The sequence below is a fragment of the Antennarius striatus genome, chromosome 15, assembly GCF_040054535.1.
Source record: "Antennarius striatus isolate MH-2024 chromosome 15, ASM4005453v1, whole genome shotgun sequence".
Taxonomy (NCBI): Eukaryota; Metazoa; Chordata; class Actinopteri; order Lophiiformes; family Antennariidae; genus Antennarius; species Antennarius striatus.
The window spans coordinates 7,131,825-7,144,022 of NC_090790.1; positions in this window are offsets into that span (position 1 = coordinate 7,131,825).

Here is a 12,198-nt window from a genome sequence, read left to right on the forward strand (position 1 = left end):
GTGTTAGTTTTGTTGTTTGTCTCTCTGTGCTGTTTCTGGAATGTCACTGGATTTAGATAATTAGCGGGAGTCAGGTGTTAATTAGCCAATGCGGGCCAGGATTGGTTTGGTTCCGATCCATACTGCTGTGTCTCAAAGAGCTCTAGCTCTTTGATCTCCCCTGCAGGGCTGAATGCGCCACTGTGCTTGTCATTTCCAATTAGGATGTTAAACAGATTTTCCAAAGATATCCCCCTTGTTACCCCCTTCCCTTCCCTTCCCAGTCGGATGAGTAGAACAAGAAGGATGACAAATCAGCAGAGTGAATATTTTCTGTGTTCTCCATTCAGCTGTCTGACAGGAGTCTGTAGTACCAATATGCAAACCAACACCCGCTGTGGAGGGCTTGAAGAGAATATATGGAAAACAAAGCGGAAAGAGTTTTCTGTCTGTTTAGATAAAACTGAATGAAATCTTCTTGTTGTCATTTCATTGTAGGTATTATGTAAATGATGGGAGAATAGACAATTCAGCAAGAAATTGTCCCTGAGCTTGAAGTCGGCAATAATCAGGCTACATTTTCTAATTATGCAATAAATACACATGTTTTTGAGAGCCATTAAATGCATCATCAAATCCAAATGTGTCAGCACTAGAAATGAGGAGTAATTTATGCCAATCAATTGCCATATTATGCTAATTAGGTGTTTGTTTACTGCCAGGGTCCTCATGAGCTGATGTATATGCACACATTGCATGAGATGATATGCAATGGGTTGCCAACTAGAGCTGTCAAGTCATGTCTTTACTAAATGCAAATTGTGGGTACATACAACAGCAATGATATAATCACAACATCTAAATAATATTTAAATAATATTTAAATAATGTTACACATTATTGTGGCAACAATATAGACACAAGAGGACACAAGCCAGTGTCTTATTGTGCCGGTCCCAAGCCCGGATAAATATAGAGGGTTGCGTCAGGAAGGGCATCTGGCGTAAAACTTTTGCCAAATCAAACATGCAAATCAAACCTATGACTTACATATCGGATCGGTCGAGGCCCGGGTTAACAACGACTGCCATAGGCGCTGTTGACCTACAGGGTGCCGGTGGAAATTGGACTACTGTTCATCGACGAAAGAGAGGAGGAAAGTGTGATTGTAGGAAGAGAGAGAAGAGGAACGCCAAGAGTATAGGACTGAGAGTAGGGACGTTGAATGTTGGAACTATGACAGGAAAAGGTAGAGAGTTGGTTTACATGATGCACAGAAGGAAGGTAGATACACTATGTGTCCAGGAGACCAGGTGGAAAGGTAGCAAGGCTAGAAGTTTAAGAGTAGGGTTAAAGTTGTTCTATCATGGTGTAGACAGAAATGGAGTAGGAGTTATCTTGAAGGAGGAGTTTGTTAGGAATGTCCTGGATGTAAAACGAGTGTCAGATAGAGTGATGAGTCTGAAGTTAGAAATCGAAGGTGTGATGTTCAACGTTGTTAGTGGGTATGCTCCACAGGTAGGATGTGAGCTGGAGGAGAAGGAGAAATTCTGGTTGGACTTTGATGAAGAAATGCAGAGCATACCGAGAAGTGAGAGAGTTGTCATTGGTGCAGACTTCAATGGACATGTTGGTGCAGGAAACAGAGGTGATGAGGAGGTGATGGGCAGGTTTGGTATCCAGGAGAGGAACGCAGAAGGACAGATGGTAGTTGACTTTGCAAAAAGGACGGAAATGGCTATAGTGAATACTTTCTTCCAGAAGAGTCAGGAACATAGGGTGACCTATAATAGTGGTGGTAGGAGCACACAGGTAGACTACATCTTGTGTAGACTGTGTAATCTGAAGGAGATCAGTGACTGCAAAGCAGTGGTAGGGGAGAGTGTAGCCAAACAGGAAATGGTGGAAACTGAAAAAGGAAGAGTGCTGCATGACTTTAAGGAAGGAGTTCAGACAGGCTCTGGGGGGGGGGGTCAGGGTGTGCTTCCAGATGACTGGACAACTACAGCTAATGCGATCAGGGAGACAGGTAGGAGAGTACTTGGTGTGTCATCTGGAAGGAAAGTAGATAAGGAGACTTGGTGGTAGAATGAGGAGGTACAGGAGTGTATACAGAGAAAGAGGTTAGCAAAGAAAAAGTGGGACACCAAGAGGACTGAGGAGAGTAAACAGGAGTACAGGGAGATGCAGCGTAAGGTGAAGGTAGAGGTAGCAAAGGCCAAACAAGGAGCTTATGATGACCTGTATGCTAGGTTGGACAGTAAGGAGGGAGAGTATGATCTATACATGTTGGCAAGACAGAGAGACAGAGATGGCAAGGACGTGCAGCAGGTTAGGGTGATTAAGGATAGGGACGGAAGCCTATTGACAGGTGCCAGTGTGTGATTGGAAGATGGAAAGAGTACTTTGAAGAGTTGATGAACGTGGAAAATGAGAGAGAACAAAGACTAGAAGAGGTGACTGTTGTGGACCAGGATGTAGCAAAGATTAGTCAGGATGAAGTGAGGAGGGCATTGAAGAGGATGAAGAGTGGAAAGGCAGTTGGTCCTGATGATATACCTGTAGAAGTTTGGAATTGTCTAGGAGAAGTGTCAGTAGAGTTTCTGACTGGGTTGTTCAACAGGATCTTAGATAGTGAGAAAATGCCTGAGGAATGGAGGAGAAGTGTGCTGGTGCCCATTTTTAAGAACAAGGGGTGTGTGCAGAGTTGTGGCAACTACAGAGGAATAAAGCGGATGAGCCATACAATGAAGTTATGGGAAAGAGTAGTTAAAGCTAGACTAAGGACAGAAGTGATAATTTGTGATCAGCAGTATGGTTTCATGCCAAAAAAGAGTACTACAGATGCAGTATTTGCTTTGAGGATGTTGATAGAGAAGTACAGAGAAGGCCAAACAGAGCTGCATTGTGTTTTTGTAGATCTGGAGAAAGCTTATGACAGGGTGCCCAGAGAGGAACTGTGGTATTGTATGAGGAAGTCTGGAGTGGCAGAGAAGTATGTTAGAATGGTGCAGGACATGTATGAGGACAGTAAGACAGTAAGTGAGGTGTGCTGTAGGTGTGACAGAGTTCAAGGTGGAGGTGGGACTGCATCAGGGATAAGCTCTGAGCACCTTCTTGTTCGATATGGTGATGGACAGGTTGACAGATGAGGTTAGACAGGAATCTCCATGGACTATGATGTTTGCAGATGACATTGTGATCTGCAGTGAGAGCAGGGAACATGTGGGGGAGAAGCTAGAGAGGTGGAGGTTTGTCCTGGAAAGGAGAGGAATGAAGGTAAGCCGCAGTAACACAGAGTACATGCGTGTGAATGAGAAGGACCCAAGTGGAAGAGTGAGGTTACAGGGAGAAGAGATCAAGAAGGTGGAGGATTTTAAGTACTTAGGGTCAACAATCCAGAGCAATGGAGAGTGTGGAAAAGAGGTGAAGAAGTGTGTACAGACAGGATGGAATGTGTGGAGGAAAGTGTCAGGTGTGATGTGTGATAGAAGAGTTTCAGCTAAAATGAAAGGAAAGGTGTAAAAAACTGGTGAGACCAGCGATGTTGTTAGGTCTAGAGACAGTGTCACTCAGGAAAAGACAGGAGAAGAGATGGAGGTAGCAGAGATGAAGATGCTGAGTTTATCTTTGGGAGTGACCAGAATGGATAGGATCAGGAATGAGTACATCAGAGGGACAGCACATGTTAGAGGTTTTGGAGATAAAGTCAGAGAGGCCAGACTGAGATGATTTGGACATGTCCAGAGGAGAGATAGTGAATATATTGGTAGAAGGATGCTGAGTTTTGAACTGCCAGGCAGGAGGCCTAGGGGAAGACCAAAGAGAAGTTTTATGGATGTAGTGAAAGAGGACATGTAGGTAGTTGGTGTGAGAGAAGAGGATGCAGAAGACAGGGTTAGATGGAGGCAATTGATTCACTGTGGCGACCCCTGAAGGAAAAGAAGAAGATACTGTGTTTTGTCATCTTGCTGACAAATAACATACAGCATACAGAAGACAAGGTGGTCTGGTGGAAAGAAGGTCTGTAACCATGTTTGTACAAAAGTCCATAAAAAGTCCTTATTTAAATTGTCTATAGGTCATTTTTCAGTGGTTTAGTCCACACCTTGGTTGGCGACCTCCTTTGCAATTCGACTTGCTCCCCACCTCATTTTGATCATAAGAAAGGAGCTTGATACTGTTGGGAACCTCTCTTTACTTTAATACGCTTGAATCCATCTTAGCCAGCTATGGCTATGGAAATGCTGTACACATTCATACATTATCATTTGCGAACTTAAATAACGTCAAAGTCATGATCAAAAGTACTTTTCACTCTCTGCTGATAAAGCTTTCCAGTAAAACTTTCAATGACTACTATTATTTGTAATGTGGCCGCATTGAAACTAAAAAAGTGTGTTGTAGAGGGCATGTCTCTACCAAGGCCAAACAGTGCTGTAAGACTGCTGTAAGTTTATTTTATTCTCTCTGACCCATAACACAAATTTATTTTTTGGTTACGTTTGTTTCTTGAATAAAAGTGAATCGTGCAGTATTTTTAATTTAAGAAACCAGCAAAGGAAAGTTTGTATTTCAAAGATGTCTGTTTTGTTAATTCAATGAAGATAAAGCAGATAAAGCACTATAAAAGCAAATAGCTTTATAGTGCTGAAATAAATTACAGTACATAGCAAAAAGGCACTGAACAGGTAAAACGCATATTTCTTTATAGGGTTAATTGAATTCACATTTCCTTGCTTTGTGTTTTGTTGAACTGTGTACTTTGAACTTAGTTCTTTCTTTGTAGGAATTTATATTTTTACTCAAGGTAGCATACTATTTGTCACCTATCACTGTAGCTTCCTACAAAAAAATTGAAAATGAAAAAGTTAGTGAACATGACATGAATAAAACTTTAAATTCTTATCTTCTGCATGATTGTATTTTCATGATCCAATTCAAAATCCTCACACTTCTTCTACTTGGTTTAAATGAAAGAGCCTAGAGATATAACAGAAAGTGAATATTGAACTTACATAATAAAAAAAATGCACGCCTCTACTTATCTTCTCTTCTATTGACTAAAAAAATTAAGCTCCATAATATTGAGGATAATTTGGCAAAGGACTGTCCTTAGTTTAGTTTAAAATCTTTAAAGGTGATGAACATTGACACACACCACAACAATATGGGGACAAAACATTTGAATATTAAAACACTGCTCCTCAGCACCAGAGTCTAAAGACTGCTCACTTGCTTCACATATTTTGGGTTGCAAATGTAATAAGAAAATAAAAATTAAAAAAAGGTCTGCAAGTATTTAGCTAGTAGTTCAAAACTCTAGCTCCCAGAAATGTCAATATTCTACATGAAAACCAATGTGTCTCAATATAAATTATTGTGTTTAATCATTTCTTATCATTTATACTGTACTTGCTCTTTGATTTTATAGGTATTTGCTTTGCTGAAGACATCATTTTGCAGGCCTCATCACATCTTGACATTTTATTTTGATTTCTGAAAGAGATGGCACAGAGTGAATATGCATGAAAATGGATTAGTGGCTACACAGATTTTAGTGGTGTCTAATTTGCATCTCTGCAGTGCCTCGAACATCTTTGCTGCAGTTTCAGCACTGATTTGTGTAAACACCTTTGTTTTGTACGATGAAAGGCAGGTGGGGGATGCAAATACAGAATAATAGAGGATTAGAAGGGGTGTATTTGCATATAAAAAACTGTTCACTTATGGGGGATGCTGGGTGCCTGCAGTCTATGCATGAGCACTAAGATGAGTAATGGATCTTGGGGATGAGCATGTGCAGAAATAGCTCATGGGTTCTCTTCACAGTAGGATCCAATTGAATGGCTTACATAGAATTAGCCTGGCTCTAGAAGTATAGGATTTGGCTACACAGACCAAATGGCAGGCCATTTAACATGCTGCTGCAATGTTGTTGGTTAAAATGGTAATTGTTTGCCAGTGTAAATATGAACCTAAGTATTCTCATATTGAACTGCAAATGTGTTTGAACAAACCGTAGAGGAAATACACAATTAATTGGGTGGGTAGCATATACATTGTTAGAATGATATGTACAGTATGTAGAGAATCTCTAGGGTGTGCAATCCTTGCTATTAGGACACACGCACACACGCACGCACGCACGCACACCCACACACACACACACACACACACACACACACACACACACACACACACACACACACACACACACACACACACACAAACACAAAGGAAATAGGGACAGAAAGCAAAGAAAACCCTTCAGAAACCAAGAGGCATTTCATTCAACAGAGAAACTCAAACGGGTTTAGAACTGGGGGCAAGGGGGAGGGTGACAAGAGGTGAGACAGAGAGCAAGAGAGGAAAATGGAGTGTCACAATATGAGTACAGAGGAAATTTAAAAAAAAAAAAAAGAATGATGCTGTTCACAATTTGATTTCTTCAGAAAAGTACTTCCAAGGTTTGGAAGGGAGAAAAAAATGAAGGAAAATGGGACTATTGAGAACGTTAAAAACTGTTAGCACTGAGAGATGGATGAGGGGGTTGGAGAGACGGATGAGTCAGAGAGTAATTGCCAAGAAGATGGGCCAGCATCGGCAGCAAGATGCATTTTAGCGCAATGTTTTCTCTTAAATTAATTGCTGCATAAATGGTGATTTATGCAAGTACAAAATACAAACACAGAATATAAAACCCACTAAATAGGAATGTGGTGACAGCTTACTGGTGGCTGATAGATTTTAAGGATGAGGCTTGACCCTCCAGAATTTATATGAGTATCACATAACCCTTGTAGAATAACAATGTTTTACAATACATCACTCTTTTTTGCAGGACAGTATCTCATTCTAATTCATGCACATGGGAAATGACTAAACCTGACTGACAGCTCAGAAGAGTTTTATCAGATTTATTTATGAAATATATTTATTGAATTATATAGATGAAACTTAATAATTTACAAATTTCATTTCATTCTTTTTTACTAGACAATTAATTGTGTTTGTTGTGACAACAGTCACAAAAAATAACCTTGATATCTTGGGAGACACACAGAGCACAGCATTTGATGACAAAAACACTGATTTGTGTGGTCATGGGAAACATGCATTCAGCACACAGAAAAAAAAAAAAAGACCAGCAAGGAATCTACCGTCACATGACAGCACTACCAGAAACAGGCTCATAGGAGTAGCCAACAAAAATGAAATGTAATAGAATTAGCATTGATGTTTTTCAAAGGTTGCCATGTCCCTGGTTTTTGCAAAGCCTGTCATTCAATATCTGCCGGAGACCCTGAAGGCATTTATTAATAAATGTCTGCAGAAGCAATTATAAAAAGAGGCACATTCGCTGTAAACCCAAATCATCTTCATGCATTGCCTCTCAGTAAATGTTAAATGGCAAGGCAGCAGTAGGTGGAAATTGAAAAGCACTGCACAGCTATGCTTCAAGGACTGTGAAAGAATTTTCATTCAATCAGAAAAAAGCATCCAGATGCTAATTGAGACAGCGTGAATAACGGTTTTTAAAAACTTCTGAGCCCTTATGCCATTTCAAGCACAATCCTCAAATTCTAGTTGCCATGACACAGATGTTTCCAATATTCAAAGATGGTAGTTATGCCTTTCCATCTTTCCTTCTCTCTAGCTTGTTTCCTCCCCAGCCAATTGCAGGATAGACTGACCTAGGGATATAAATGATATGAATTAATATCTATCATTTCTCCTTCAGTCTCTCTCTGTCTACTTCCCATGTGCTGTGGGAATCAAAGACTGCTGAGCCAAGGGAAAAAAAGATTCCATCAATCTTCACCTGTCCCTAGCAGTCACGTTTACCTGACAAAGTTGCACAGCACTCTGTGAAATGCAGTCCCTACCTGCCAAAGCAATGGCTTATGCTCCTGAAATACTGTTTCTCTTTTTATATTAAATTCTGTTTATTGGTCCATGTTGGTGTCTCAGCAGGTGTAGGCGCAAAATGTGAACTTGCAAGATCATGGATTTTGTCTCATGACCTTTGTCACATATCTCCTCTCTATTTTAAGCTTTATTTATTCAGGGGAGGTTTGCTGAGCATGCAGGCCTGCTTTCAAGAATGTGTTGCATAAAATTCATATTGTAGCACACATTCACAGAGATCAACTCTGCAATGATAAAGCCTAAACTGTGCGACAGTGTGTAGCTCAGGTTCAGGAAATGATGTGAATGCGTAATTATTTAACATTTTAATAAAAAGGCGACTTTACTGATATAGTGCCATCTGACCACTTTTTACTCTCTGCTACATGCCAACAAATCCTAAGGAATGTTTCAAAATTAGAAAACAAGTCTCAGACCTGGACTCAGACTTACTTTATTGTCATTCAGACCACTTGCATAATTTGAACAAAACAGTGTTCTCAAAGCCTCAGTGCACATTTAAATTGCAAATTAATTAATAAATGGAAAGTATTGTAAAAGCATAATAAAATGGAGTGGATAACTATAACAAGGTAACTGGAGGTTTAGACAGAAAAATGAAGAAAAAGTAGAAAGAAAGAAAGCGCAATTATGATAATGTTAAAATTTTATGAATGTCACATGTGCCTTTATAGCCAAATGATCAGTATTGCAGATACAGCAGATAAATTTAACAACAGCAGCATTATGGTTAAAGAGAATGAGACACGTTCAAGGTGCAACTGTAAATGCAATGAGAACACATAAGTAGTCTGACTCTATCTGGGTAAAAGCTGTTTTTTGTTGTCAGGATGTTTTAGCCTCGATGCAGTACAGCCTCCTTCAAGAGGGCATAAGTTCAAAATGCCCATTTAATAGGTGGTTGGGATCATTGAGGATGCAGGTGGTGCTTGCTTGCAACTGTTGGTGTAGATATGTCCCTGCTGGGTGGCAAGCTGAACCCAATGGTCCTTTGTTCTTTGTTAGATAGATATTTACTTTATTAGTCCTTGATGATATTTTGTAATGATGTTGTTATACACCTTCTTCTTTGCCAGAGTGTAGCCAACATACCACACTGTACAGCATGAGGTCAGGATGATCTTCACCACACAGCTGTGAAGTTACAGTAGGATATCTGTCCCCATACCGGGCCTTTTCAGCCTCAAAAGAAAACATAGGCATTGGTGGGCTTCCTTTAAAACTGCTTATATGGTTTTGGTGTGCTAGGTGAATGAGTTGGGGAAGTGGACTCCAGCGCCTCTAGCCTCTAGAGACTGACCACTGCTGTGTCATATGCAGATTGTTGTGGTGATGGGCTCTGCAGTCACTTGTCAGTGTGAACAATAGTAGACTGAGCATACAACCTTTGGGGGAGCAAGTGTTCAGGATGATGGTGGAGGATGAGCTATTATTGATCCTGAAGCCTGTGGTCTCTAAATGACGAAATTCAGAACGAAGTTACAAAGGGATGAGGGGTCCCATTTCTGCCAATTGGCCAGCAGTTTGTATGAGATGATGTTATTAAAGGCAGAATTGTAGTCCAGAACCAGCAGCCTTATATACTGTAGGAGCACGTGTTTGGGGCAGCAGTGGCTCAGTGGTAGCCATCCTCCCACCAGCCATCCTTGGAGTGTGAGCGGTTAGAAGGAGGCGTCAGCTCACCTCCCGGCTACTGTTGAGGCACCCTTGAGCAAAGCGCCGTCCCCCCTACAAGCTGCTCAGGCACACCCCGAAATCATGACCCGTCACTCTGCTTCCCCATGAACTGTTTGTTGTACTAATTGCATGCCTACAGGCCCCTAGTGTATGTTGTTTGTTAAGGGGCCTGTACACATATGCATGTACACGTATGCATGTTCTGATACATATATGCATGTTAAGAGTGTAAAGATAATTTCCCCATTGGAGATGAATAAAGGTGATTTTCTCTCTTCTTTCATCTTGTTCTCCAGATGAGTGAGCGCTGGTGGCCCACACCAGAGATGAGATCTGCTGTGGAACGGTTCCTCCTGTAGGTATACATGTGAGAGTCCTCTGTGATGCTGATGTTGGTCTTTAACATATTGTACAATAACCCAAGTATAATTGCAAGTTGTTATAGAATTGCTGATATTTGAAAGTCCAGATCTACAATATGAATTAACAAAATCATGGAAATATTCTAAATAATTATGTCAAAAAACTGAAACCACAGATGAAATAAGAGTACATGCAATGTGCAACATTTGTTAGATTCAATATCACTTTAAGGCCTTATTTGTGATTAACAACATATCGATGTTCACTTAAAGGCAATAATATCCATGAATTCTTCTTCTGATCTTCTGATCTACTAAAACTTTGTTTCCCTTCAAGCATCGTATCTCCGTAGTCTCCCATGTTTGGTCTCAATTTTTACTGAATGACAAAGTTTCAAACTAATCTGCTAAAACCTTTTTACGGTTTTCAGTACTACACATTTCAGTGGATTTATTTCAAGTAGTTAGTTATTACATAACAGTCAAAAATGCCCAGTGTACATGAGTTATTCTTCATATGGAGACATGAAATTGTCTTCGGCGAACCCCTTAACAAAATCTATGTAAAAGTGGATTTATTCAAAGATTGCTTTGCACTCTCCAAAGCTGGTGTATATCAGTCCTCATTGTTCTGTTATGATATCGCCCTGAGATAGATCAGACAGCAGATACTTACTACTCTGCTAAGCTTGAGTAAAACCTTTCCCCAGCTTTATCTGTCATTGCTGCATTGATAATGTTATTGCAGATATACTTATGATGGTCTTACTGCATATAGAAGGTTGTCTGGCTTTGGCTAAAAGCCTAGAGGATCAACATAATTGTTGCGCTCTAGAGGAGAGCAGACCAGAGGATTCTCACCAGAGGCTGCTTAATGAGAGGACAGAGGGGAGGAAAGACAAATTAAGCACCTGGACGCCCCTTGTTTCCTTGCAGTGTTTCCGGAATACATCGGAAAATACCTTAAGTGGAGGTGTAGATGCAGCAAGATGATGTCATGATCCTGCTCTGCTTGTGCATCACCTGACAGCATTATTTTTCCAATGCATAAACCCAGTAGTCATGGTTAGGATGTCTTAATAAAAGGACCCCACTGCTCAGGAACACATTCCTGACACATTCAGACCACATTCCTCAACTGAGAGGAAACTAGCCTTCTAGCACCCCATTTCTTGTATCATACGATAATAGGACATATACGGTATTCACCTGTAGAGCACAACATGGTGCTGTTTCTCAGGATCAGGACTACACAGAACGTGAAAAGTTTATGAAACAATCCCTTAGCGGAACCCATGAATTAATGTGAGTTCAGATTTTCTTTGGAGTACCTTTATGATGGTTAAAATGTGCATTGTGAACAGTATTTGAGAGAAGTGGTCTTTTAGGGATAAAGAAAATGTTTTAGAGCCTTTAATATGGCCTTTGGGGTAGCGAATTAGAGCTGCTTGTCAAAACACTGATGAAATTATAAATAGTCTTAAAACAAATCTTTGATGCCGTTAATCAGCAAAATGATTGAAGTGGTATAACTATGTGTACAAAAAACAACAGGATGTAAGTAAGTGTTTTTGTAGTGGTCTCATATCTATACTTATTGAGTTCTCATTGGTTAAGACCCAAGGCACCTGTAGTTTGAAGTTACGTATTAAAACTTGAACATTAATCTCTATAATTAATCTCTGCCGTGGCAGTGGATCAGTGGTAGAGCGGGTGGTAGAGCGGGTCGTCCAGTGTTCCAAGATCGGCGATTCGATTCCCGCTCCCACCCAAAAAATACACCCAGATTATGAGCTGACAGTGGGGGGTGTCAGTTCACCTCCGGACGACTGCCAAGGCATTCTTGAGCAAGGCACCGTCCCCCTTCCAAGTTGCTCATTTGGTCGTACCACGAAGGAGCTGCCCGCCACTGTGTATTCAGGGCCTGTACACACATACATTATATATGCATGATTCATTCAACTAACTTGAGTGTGCCTCTAATTTCCCTTCAGGGATTAAATCAGTATATAAAATAAAATAAAAATAAATAAATAAATAAATTGTAGCAATGGTCTTGAGTAGCGGTGGCTTCTCTTCATATGGAGGAGTTGCCATGTGAGTATTTGTGATATGCTATGAAGTGGAAGTGTGTGGGAGAATGGGGAGAGCACAACTTAAGTTAGCTCTGGCCTTCTGTAACCTCTGTAGGAAATTATATTGCAATAATAGAAGTGCCCTCATTTACTAAATGAGAATATAAACAAAT